The following is an 11,773-nucleotide window of genomic DNA, read 5'->3' on the forward strand; positions in this document are numbered from 1 at the left end:
CCCCCATGGTCAGCCTGGTGTCTCAGCCAAACTGTGAATGTCAAACCGAGAATTCAGCCTCCGAGGCCAGTTTATTGCCTCCTTCTTGCGGAATCATTTCTGATCACCCAGTTAGAAAGGGGCCTCTGGCTCCTTGGGATATAGCGTACGAGAGGAACAGAGGCCTCCCTTCACTGAGCCCTCAACCAGAGTCAGGCATCAGGCTGATGACTTTACAGGGATTGTCTCATGCAGTCCTCCCAACAAAACGTTTGAGGTGGCTACTAGTCCCTGGTTGCAGAGCAAGAAAGTGAGATTTAGTAACTTGTCCAGGAGATTTGGTCAGTGGGTTAGTGATCCACTTGGAAATGCAGCGGAGCCTCTATAACACCAGGCTCTTCGTTTTTTACCCAGGACGCTGCATGTCCTGCCTCCTACTGGTCTGTCTTTTGTTTCTCTCTTACTGGTCCTTCAGAAAGCATGGACTTTATTTGGCGCATGACTTCTCCTGCACTTAGAGGTGCTCCTTCTCAGCTGAATAAATAAACAGCCTCACACGGAGGCTCAGAATAGGGGAAGGTCATGCCGGGTGAGGGAGGCAGAGGTGAGAGAAAAGGATAGGGAGAAGAGGATCATCGCTTGAGGCTCTCTTCTCACTGTCTCTCTGGGTCCCTGGGACCTCCCTGCCGGGCAGTGGCAATTGCATCTCCTCCTCTGTCCCTCTAGCACAAAGCTTGCTCCCTGACTCAAATCCGAATGACTGCCTGCTCTGGGCTGCACTGGCCCACACATCTGAGAGACAGTTCACAGGACCTTTCACATACATGGCCTCACTTGTCCTCACACAGCAACCCTGCCAGGGACGCGACAGCAGCGGGGGTGACTCCGGATTGCCAAAGAGGAGGCAGAGGAACAGAATGGCAAGGCAGCCTACTCAAGATTTCCCAGCCTGTGGGTGTCAGAGCCTGCTCAGAGCCGTCCCACCTGACTTTACACCCAGCGCTCTGCACATCACCTCTGCTCCCAGCCTTGACAGGTCAGAGGCAAGCTCCACATCTTCATGATAAATGGTCCTCTATACATCATACCTAAGCAAATCTGCCAGTATTTCTCTGTGGTACACCATACATATTGGTGATCTTTGAACATTTCTGAAAGGCAGTGCATCTTATAATCGATGGCTATTTAATATGGAAGCGTTTGGGTTTGTCCGAAGATCTCTGCATCAGTCAGGAGTCTATTAGGACACAGACTTCAGCCCAGCTGGCTCAAAGGAAGGGCTTTTTTTAAAGATTTAATTTATTTATTCATGAGAGATACAGAGGCGGGGGCTGGTGCGCGGAGACACAGGCAGAGGGAGAAGCAGGCTCCATGCAGGGAACCCGACATGGGACTTGATCCTGGGTCTGAGGATCGCACCCCAGGCTGAAGGCGGCGCTAAACCGCTGAGCCACCAGGGCTGCCCAAGGAAGAGGCTTTTATGAAGAATCTCCATATAGAGATGGGGCCAGAGCTAAGACAAGGGGCCTTGGCACCCAGAGCCTAGTAACAGCTGGAAACTGTGACCACCCCTAAGATTGAGAAGGGGAGGAAATAGTGTTATTAGAGCCCGGTGTGCACTGTGCCATGGAAGAGGGCCAGCAAGCAGCACAGAGGGAAGTAGCCACAGCCAGAGAGCCCTGGAGGGGGTGGGGTCAGGGAGGGAGACCAGACCCCTTTCTCTCATCCCTGTACCCCATCTCTAGCCAAAGGCAGTCCACTGAGGGCAGCCCCCTGACCAGGACATATAGAAGGGCAAAGAAAGGTGAACAGTGGATCTGGTGGGTGTGGGGGAGGCACACACAGCAAGTTGGGGAGTAGCCAGTATTAAGATGCTGTTAAACCCAGGTATGTCTTCTCTTAGGCGGCATTTCAAGTTGCGGGGTTGGGGGAGGGATGCAAGGCAACCAGTGGGTCCCATGCCTCACCCTGAGTGGGGATGAGCATCAGAATAATTTGCACCCCTTTTTCAAACTGCACCTCCTCCCCCCCTTTAAACTGTACGGAGGCACTGAGTCACTAATCCTAAGGGAATGTGTCCTCTCCCTCAGGTGTGGGGGGCAGAAGACAAGTTGGGAACCACAGATCAAAAGATATGAGTGAACAAACAGTGCCGACTCCCTCCCCTGTGGCCTCCTTTAAATTCCAAGGAGGACCCTCCCAGCTTAAGTGTTCTGAGATGTGGCACGTACCTCCACCCACCACAATTCCCATTTCATGTACAGGACATACCCTAATAGAAGAAATGAAAACAAGAAGGTCCAGAAACCCTCACTCTAGAGGCCGTCAGAATAGTAATATTAAAACTGCAATGTGCTGCATCGGGCTGATGGTCATGGTCAACTGTTCAAAATTCATCAAGCTCTACCCTAAGGTTAGGGCACTATATTTTTGCCTTCAATAACACACAAAAGCAAACAACAACAAAGCCTTTTTGTTGCCTCAGACCACATTTGAAGTTATACTGAAGTTTGTGCAAGACTTTTCAGAAAGCAAATGCAAAGGAGGCCTTTCTGGCCACCTGCTTATGGCCCCAGGAGACTTGAGTAGTCAATGCCTCCAGAAAGACTCAGGCAAGAAAAGGATACTTCCCAGGTGTTCGTTTTTGTTTTTTGTTTTTTTTTTTAAGCCGGTACATTCCAGAGATAGAGAGCCCAGTGCTATTATTCAGAAATATCTTTAGGAGTTAGAACAGAAGTTACCACTGGTAGGAATGTTTGTGGGGTCTGCAGAGGAGGAACAGGACTTCTATCATTTATCATTTCAGGTCTCACTGCTGCACAAGGAGAGGCGGCTTAGTGTTGGGGTCCCAGTTGGGAAACGAGGTCCAAGGATGACATTGCTACACCTGGCTGTGTGACCTGGAGTTAAGTCTCTTAATATCTCTGGACTTCTGCTTCCTCATCTGCTGCCAAGAAATTGGACTGAACATAGGGTCTGTCTTAGGGTAAAGGGAGTTATAGAAGGCTAAAGGGGAAGCCTCCTTCCCTGCCACTCACTTGTCCAAAATGAGTCTGTTGGGCATCTTCAGGTTCTGCTTGGAACATAACTTTCTACCCTCTTGTTCTAAGGACCCAGAAGTCCAGGAGAAAGGAGCTATTCGGCTGCAGCGTGAGGGTTTCCCCTTCTGTGCCATGCCCAGGCTGGAGGTTCCAGGCAAGTTCCACCCACTTCTAATCTGGTCAGAGCCCAGGACCCTGCCAGGCTGTCATAGTCATCCTTGGCCAGCCCCAGGGTTCCCCTGGCTGGTGCTGGGAAAAGGAGGAGGAGAAGAGAAGCCTGAAGACTGGATGGGCCCTGCCCGCAGGCAGCTCCCAATCTAGTTAGAAGAATAAGGAGCAACACACATAGTTTTGGGGGAACCACAGTAACAATGGTGACACCTATAAAAACCTTTTATAGGGCTTACCTTGCACCAGACAATGTTTTAATTAAGTCATAGATATTAACTCTGTTAATATTCACAAGTACTCTATGAGGTAGTCATAATTATTATTCCCAGTCAACAAATGAGAAAAATTGAAGTCAAGAGAGGTAAACTCATCCAAACTTTCAGAGCAAAACAGAAACAGAGCTGGGATTTGAACATGTGCATCCAGGCCCCAGACTCCTGGTACAGAAGATGTTAATGAATCTTGCTATTAGCTTGGCACTGGGCCATTACACACCATCCATCTCTCCACACACGGACACATCACCCGCTAGGGTTTTATCTGATCTTCTCAACAGTCTGTGAAGCAGACAGGGCCCACGGTACTGGTCCTATCTTCCAGATAAAGAAACTGAGGTGCAGGTAAGTCATAGGTTCAAGGTCACACCAACCTTGAGTGCAGAGGAGGGGTGTACCCAGGGCTCCTGACTCCCTTGGGCCAGGCTTTTTGCTTTTCTCCTCCACATACTGGGGCTACAGGGGATAGAAGTGGAGCCCAAAGAAAAGCCAGGAACAGGAGACCCGGTTGCTTGTTCCAGAGCAACTGAGTTGGAGATCTGTAACTTGCCACTAAGAGAGTTAATGACATACCTATGAGCACATAAAGAGCACCTACTGGTAGCACTTACTGTTTGCCAGACATCTCAAGAAAAAGAAAGACAGGTAAAGAGGTGGCTGTCCTCCAAAAATTTGGAATCTGGTGAGGGATGAGAAAGATCCTCAAACAGCTTTATAAGTCATCACACAATTAGCACAAGAGAGCTCCTGGGGTCCTCTAGTTAATGCAGAGGGTGAGAATGTAGCAGATGGAACACATCTGAAAAGTCCTCATGAGGGTGGTGGCAGTAACACTGCCCACAGGAGTCTGATGGGATATTGCCAAGGTGAAGGTCAGGGAGGGTGCAGAGTAGACAGCATTGGAAGGGTCAGGCTCAGGAAAGCATGCCTATGCCGGAGCAAGAAGAAATTGATGGGATTGACTGGGCCCAGGGGAATGGCCTAAAGTGTAGAGTCCAGGCAGGTGCTCCAAATATCTCCAGGGATTCCCTGTGGGAAAGGAGCTAGGCTTATCACTATGCCCTGTGGCCCCAAAGGATGAGGCAAGGATTAAGGGCTGGTGTTGGGGGAGGCAGGACTGCCTGAAAATATCACGGGAAGTTTGGGGAAGATGTTCAGAAAGAGGCTGGGACTCTGTAGGTGTCATAAGAGGGATTCAAAACCAGATAGGAATCTGAATCAGCTGACCCTGATGACTCTGTGAGTTCCACACCAGACTTGGAAATGGCCTGTGGCTGGCCGTGGAGGGTTTGGATTTCGTTCGAAGGCCATGCTGACACACACCAGTTTGTAGAACAAGGAAAGGAGGCAGGGGCAGTGATGGGGTCAGAGCTTCACCAGGATCTGTGAAATTGCTTTTGTACATACACAATTTGGGGTAGTAGATGGAAAATAAACGGGGCCCAGGACTTTTGTCAAATTGTTTTAGGTGAGATGGTGACATCCATTGTGCTTCTTTCTGTAAGATAATATCTGTTTTTAGATACATATTAAAGGACACAGGGATGAAGGACAACATTTTGGTTTGGAGTTAAAATATTTCAGCAAGACACTGGTGGTGAGTACCATGTATAGAGCTGTTGAATCACCCACTATGGTGTACACCTGCATGTCAACTGTACCTCAGTTTTATTTATATATATATATATATATATATATATATATATATTTATTTATGATAGTCACAGAGAGAGAGAGAGAAAGAGAGGCAGAGACACAGGCAGAGAGAGAAGCAGGCTCCGTGTACCGGGAGCCCGACGTGGGATTCGATCCCGGGTCTCCAGGATCGCGCCCTGGGCCAAAGGCAGGCGCCAAACCGCTGCGCCACCCAGGGATCCCCCTATACCTCAGTTTTAAAAAATGTTCTTAAATATTTCAGCAAGGGGAATTATGTATTTTTCACACACATATATATGTATGTGCACATATACACAGGTATATATCTATGTACACACATGTAAATACATGTGTATGCATGTACTACACACATGTACATAATTAGCAAATATAATGTTGATCAAAAACAACCGGAGACAAAATGATCCTGACTGTATGGTTCCATTTTATAAAGGTTTTTTAAGGCACAGTGAGTCTATGATGTTAGAAGTCAAGACAGTGGTTGCCCTCACAGGGTCAGGCAGGCTGGGGGGCCTGAGGACCCCTGGTACTAGCCCGGTTCTGTCTCTTGGCTAGAGCAGACTTACAAAGGTGTGCTTGCTTTACAAAAACTCAGTGAGTTGTGCACATCATCTGTGCACTTTAATGGGTGTATGTTTTGTATTTCAATAAATTTACCCCAAAATGCCACCCCCCCACACACACACACGTGAGAGGAGGAGAGATTGAATTGTGATATATATGAGACAGAGAGCAATCTGAAGTACACAGGACTCCTCCATTGGCAGTTTCTTGAGGAGAGAAGACACGATCTAACTATCTAACGTATGCCTTAAGCATGAGTTTTCCAAACAATTTTGAATGCTACCCTCGGAGTAGCCCCTTTTTTCTCCCCATAAATCAAGGGAAACATGTGTGGGCTGCAGCCCTGAATTTGAAAAATCTCATGAAGCTAATCACCCTGATGGCAGGGTAGAGGATGGAGAGGAGTGGGAAGGACCCAGGGCAAAGACCAACGGGAGAGAGCCAGAGAGGGGGACCAGAGCAGGCCAGGGGGTGGGAAGGCCAGGTCTGACTTCAGTGCTTCCATCTGAGTGGCGCCCATCACTCCAGCTCTCTGGGGAATGCTCAGGTGCAGGGGCAGACCTGCACAGACCCTGCCAGACACCCTAAGTACAACACACACAGAATGAGCTGGGTGCCACCAGAACCCCTACTGAGCACTCCCCCTGGGTGTCAGCACAGGCCCCCCCTGGCACCCCACAGATCAGCTGCCCTGGGTCACCGGGCATGTGGGCTGCCTTGTGGGACCTGTGCCTCTAAAGACACACTGAGCCTGGGGAGTGGTGGCTCTGTTATCTGCACAAGTGAGCACATCATGCAATTTCCTGCCTGGGACATGAAAGCTCTTGAGAGGGTAGGAGATGTTCCTGGAAAGAAGGAAGCAGAGGAGGGAGGGAGGGAAAAGGGAGGGCGGGAGGGAGGGGGGAAGGGAGAGAGGGAAGGAGGGAGGGACGCCACTGATTTCTGTTTTGAGGCAGCTATGATGCTTCCAGAAGCGGCCCTAGGTTTGTAGACAAAAGACAAGGTTTGATTCCTGGGTCTGCTACTCAGAGCTGCCAAACCTCGACAAAGTCACTTCATCTCTAGACACCAGAATTCACTCATCTGCAAAGTGGGGTGAAGACTGCTGATCTGTGCATGGCTCAAGGTGACAGAAAGGGCCATGGGCTTGGATCAAAGAAACCTGGGTTCAAATCCTGCTTCTTCTGAGAGCCAAGGGACCCTAGCAGTTACTGAATCCCTCTGATCCTCACTTTCCTCCCTTGTGATGTGGCAATGGTAATAAGCTCAGGGCCATGGGGAGGGTTGTGCGTGTATGCCTTTATATAAATATCCACCCACCATCTATTTATTTACGATCTGCCTTACTCCCAAAAGGGTTTCTGAGGCTATGGGGAAGATTCAGTGAACAACACGGGATGGGCTGGCATGGGTTAATGCTGGCAGCATAGCATTCCCTTCTTTGCTAGTCTCACAACGCTGTGGTGAGGCTCCCATGGGATATTTCCGAAAATGTCTCCCAAACTGGGAATTTCCATACAGGTGGGAGCTAGAGAAAGTGGCAAAGATGGGAAGGGTTTAGGGAAACTGAGGCAGGAATGGACATCTAGCCACCACCAGAGGAAGAGCTTGAGTTCTTGGGGTCCAAAGGTCTTCCACCCAGCAGCTAGGGGCCCATACACTTAAAGCACAAAGCAATTCCACAGAGGGGCACCTGGGTGGCTCAGTGGTTGAGTGACTACCTCCCTGTAGGGAGCCTGCTTCTTCCTCTGCCTGTGTCTCTGCCTTTCTCTGTGTGTCTCTCAGGAATAAATAAAATCTTAAAAAAAAAAAAAAGCAATTTCATGCTACAGGGTCCTGTAATGTCAGAGCTGAAGGAACATGAGATCATTGGCTCCACCCACCCCTCCCCACCAGCCATTATACAGATGTAGACACTGAGGCTCCGAGAGAGAAGTAGGCTTGCCTCAGGTCACCCAGGGCAGCAGAGGCAGAGCCGACTGGTTTTCTGATGCCAAGTGCAAGGCACCGTGTCCACTGCCCCAGGAACTCCGGAGCCAGGTACATTTCCCTCACTTTAATCTGGGGTGCCCCTGAGGCTGGTCTGCAGGAGCCTCACTTTCCTGGGTGAACTCTAGGAGCTTAAGACGGGAAGGCTCGCTCCCTCCCCTGGTAAGTATGCCTGGGCCCCGCCCTGCATGACGTGCGCTGAGGCTCCTGAGAAGTAACTATAGCCAATGAATATAACCCACAGCCGAGGGCAAACACAGAGTCTTATTGTTAGGGACACTGATTACAGCACTGGGTTGGGCATGTATTTATTATCACATCTATTTCTTTTCACGAACAGAAGGCAAACATTCCCCACCCCAGTAACTGGAAGGCTGCTACCTGTACCAGAGGACAGATGTCTCTCCAGGCTGGGCTGGGAGGAGATCCAACCTATACCTTGTCCTTCCATCAGATCCAGCTCAGGCGAGGGTAGGAGAGACTCAGGCCAGACTAGAGGGAGAACTGTCCGCACCATCAGGATCCTGAGGCTGCCTTGCTGAACAACCTCAAACACTGTGGGGTAGGACTGGGAGCCAGACAGTGCTGGTCCTGTCACTGCTTTGCCTCTTGACTTTTATCAACCTACTAAATGTCCCTAGGCCCCAGAATTTATACCAGTAAAATTTTAGAGTTGGTGAGGATTAAGTCCTCTATGTGTGAGAGCAGCTAGCATTGTGGCGAATACACGGGCACTTAATAAATAGTCCCAACTCCGTCGGAGAGCATGGTGAGCCTGTCAGCTGATGGGCTCTGAAGGTGGATCCAAGCCCCGTGGCCCCTTCTGGGATCTAGAAAACAGGAGGGGATGGAGGCCCAGGTGTAGCTCCCCATCCTCTTCCCCGACCAGGAGCACCCTTCCCTGGGGAAGTGCAGATTGACATTTTGCTCTCATTTCATAAGATCCAACTTCTTTGAGATTCCCGCCGCCCCCCCCCCCCCCCCCAGCAAACTTAGGAGGGATTTCATTGGGACCTTCAGCAGAAGCTCCTGTGCAAGAGCTTGGTTAAGAGGTAGTGTTCCCCAGTTGGGGAGGGTGGGGGGCCACTGAGCGGGTGGAGTCTGAGGTCCAGGGGAGGTCTGGATCCTGGGGGTGAGCAGAGATGCTCCTTCCTCCCCTGGCTTCCTTCCTCCCGCAGGCCCCGGTCTCTCGGCGGTGCCAGGCAGGAGCCAGAGAGGCCCGGGGCCCCTGGGAGGAAGCCATGACCCATGGCCTGGCCTCCACCAGCTGTCTGCGGCTTGAGGGAGGGGCCTCTCATGTTCCAGATTCTTGCCTCTCATCCTGTAATGGATCGTGTTGTTACCTCCCACAAAACGTTTAGCAACAATTCTGGGGATGGGAACCAAAGACCATGAACTTGAACTCAAGGGTTTGGTTGGCCTTCCTTTGTGGACCCCCAGGCATTGCAGAGACCGGAAAGCAGCCCGGAAGTTCTGCAGGGTGATAAAAGAAGATGGTAGTTGATAAAGGGACTCTATTTTCAAATTAGTTTGGAAAATATTGGCTCAAATGGGTGTCTCTACTCAGGGCTTCTTAGAGCCTTAATATGCCAGTGTGAGTTTTGAATACCCAGGATGCATTTCCCAAAGGTGTCCCATGGAAATAGAAGATGGGGCCAGCTCACAGGCATTCTAGAGAGGAAACTGAGGAACAAGGTTCTCAGAACAGAGCCACCAGTGAGTCTAGGTCTCCTGACCCAAGAGTCTACATGCTGTCCCTGTCCTTTAGGACCAAGTTGGCTCATACTTGGTCTGAGTTTTGTTTTTACATTGTGGCTGGGGGCAGGGGGTAGTAGGAATAGCAATTTTATTTAGAAGTATTTTATGTGCTCTGAAGGCCAGAAGTAGGGCCAATGGATAGAGGTTCCTCCTGAGCAGGAGTTCAGCTCCACACAGTAAGAACTTTAAAATAATTAGACCTGTCTGGATGTGAATTGAGCCAATTCATGAGGTAGTGAGCTTCCCAGCACTGGAGGTATCCAAGCTGTCTTTGGCTGACTGACCACTGGAGAGGGTTGAATGGTGGTCCCCCCACCTCCCAAAAGAAATCTCTACCACTGAATCCCTGGAAACTGTGAATGTGGCCTTATTTGGAAAAAGTATCTTTGCAGCTGTAATGAAGTTTAGGACCTCAAGAGAAGGAGGTCATCCTACACTATCTGGAGGGACTTGAAATCCGATGACAAGTGTCCTCATGAGAGTGGGGCAGAGGGAGATGATACATAAGCAGGGGAGAAGGCAATGATGTGAAGTCACCAAAGCTAAGGAATGCCCACACCACCCAAAGCTGGAAGAGGCTATGCAAACATTTTGATTTTGGACCTGATGAGGTCTACAGAACCATGAGACAATAAATTTCTGTTGTCTAAGATCACCAAGTTTGTGGTCACTTGTTACAGCAGCCACAGGAGGCTCATGGAGAGGGGGATGCTGTCAAGGGGAGTTAAGCACAGGTGGTCACAGGCTGCATCACTGAATGGTCCTCAGGTCTGTCCTGACCCTCTGCCCACCACCAGTCACCACCCCGCATGACACCTGTGATTCCATGCTAGGAAGGCTGTGCCAGGCTTTCCCATCTGTCCCGGGGAGGGGAAGCCCCCCACGTGTAAGATCCAAGATAGGAACAGCAAACAGAGGGACGCCTGGGCGGCTCATGGTTGAGCGTCTGCCTTTAACTTAGGGTGTGATTCTGGAGTCCCGGGATCGAGTCCCACATCGGGCTCCCTGCATGGAGCCTGCTTCTCCCTCTGCCTGTGTCTCTGCCCCTCTCTCTCTGTCTCTTTCAAGAATAAATAAAATATTTTTAAAAAATTTTTTATAAAGGAACAGCAAACAGAGGCAGCTGAGTGTCTGAACCCTGGCTGGTGCTTCCCCTGACCACCCGCTTTGGCCTCTGAAGCAGAATGTCCCCTAAAGTCAAGGAATCCGTGAGCAGCGTCCAAGCCCTGGTGGGTCAGACCATCTCCACTAAGCGATCAGAGGGCCTAACAAGCAGGGCCATAAAGAGCAGCTTCTGTGTCAACCAAGCCAGGTGCACCTGCTGTCCTTGGGGCCCCCCTCTGTGACAGAAATAGGCCTGTTGCACCCCTCCCCCCACCACTCATACACACCCAGGAGAGGAGGGCCAGGCCTGCAGCCCCACATACAACCTGCCCCTTTCGTCTGCTACACGCGTGCACTTTTCCATGCACTCGGGGGCTCTGTCGCAACCGCCAGTGCCCAGGGACAAGCGATAACACGCCCGTCTGCCCGTCTCATCTTGCCTGGCAGAGTGAGGCCAGCCCAAGTTGCAGGGCAAAGGAGGCAGCTGCATTCAACTGTCTCAGCAGCAATCTGGGGAGACCTGAGGACAGCAGAGACAGGGGCTGAAGCCAGTGCCCCGCCCTCAAGGCTGCCGACTGCCCAAATGCCCATGGTTGTTCATGAAGCAAGTCTCAGCACTTTGTCCCCGAAGCCAAGAGCCCAGCCACTTGGCCACATCAGGGCTGGCCACGGCTACCTTCCTCCTCAGGGAGCACAATGAGATTTGCCCACCTGTGCGAGCCAAGCTAGGTGCTGGGCAGGAGCCCCAACCCTGGGACACCTGTGTGTATGGTCTGACTGGCTCACCCAGAGCCCCGCTGGCCCTCAGGGGTGGGAAGGGGTTCCCACCTGCCCAGCTCTGGTCACAGCAGAAGCCTTGCTAGGCCCCCAACCCCGCCCCCCTGAGACCCTGGACAGTCCCAGAGGTGGCCTCTCTTTACTTGCTGGCCCCTGTTCTCCACTCTCCAAATTCTGCAGACCCACTATCCATGTTCAGGGGGAAGGGAACATGGCATTCACCCCTTTCTAGGTCAGAAATGTTTTGTAACCAAGCCCTCGGGCTCTGTAAATGTTTGCTCGCAGGGTTGTTTTGCTCAGCGAGGACAGGGCTGGGCTGAAGCCCCCTGTCCTTGATTGCCTTGGCCCTCCCCTCCCTTCACCACCCTAATTTCAGGCTCAACTGTGCACATTTAGGGCTTAATTAAACTCATGTCTTGCTTTCACAAGAGACATTTT

General features: G+C 50.9%; 1 long non-coding RNA gene across 1 annotated transcript in view; it reads left to right on the forward strand.

The window, feature by feature from the left end:
• The window catches only part of LOC144281054 (uncharacterized), a 9,032-nt gene extending 4,011 nt beyond the window's left edge, over positions 1-5,021 (forward strand). The window contains exons 2-3 of the long non-coding RNA XR_013349513.1: positions 828-1,015; positions 2,786-5,021. This is a non-coding gene — a long non-coding RNA (uncharacterized LOC144281054). The remainder of the gene's footprint in view (positions 1-827; positions 1,016-2,785) is intronic.
• The last annotated feature ends 6,752 nt before the right edge of the window (positions 5,022-11,773 follow it).

The sequence above is a fragment of the Canis aureus genome, chromosome 12 (genome assembly GCF_053574225.1).
Source record: "Canis aureus isolate CA01 chromosome 12, VMU_Caureus_v.1.0, whole genome shotgun sequence".
In the NCBI taxonomy this organism is placed as follows: Eukaryota; Metazoa; Chordata; class Mammalia; order Carnivora; family Canidae; genus Canis; species Canis aureus.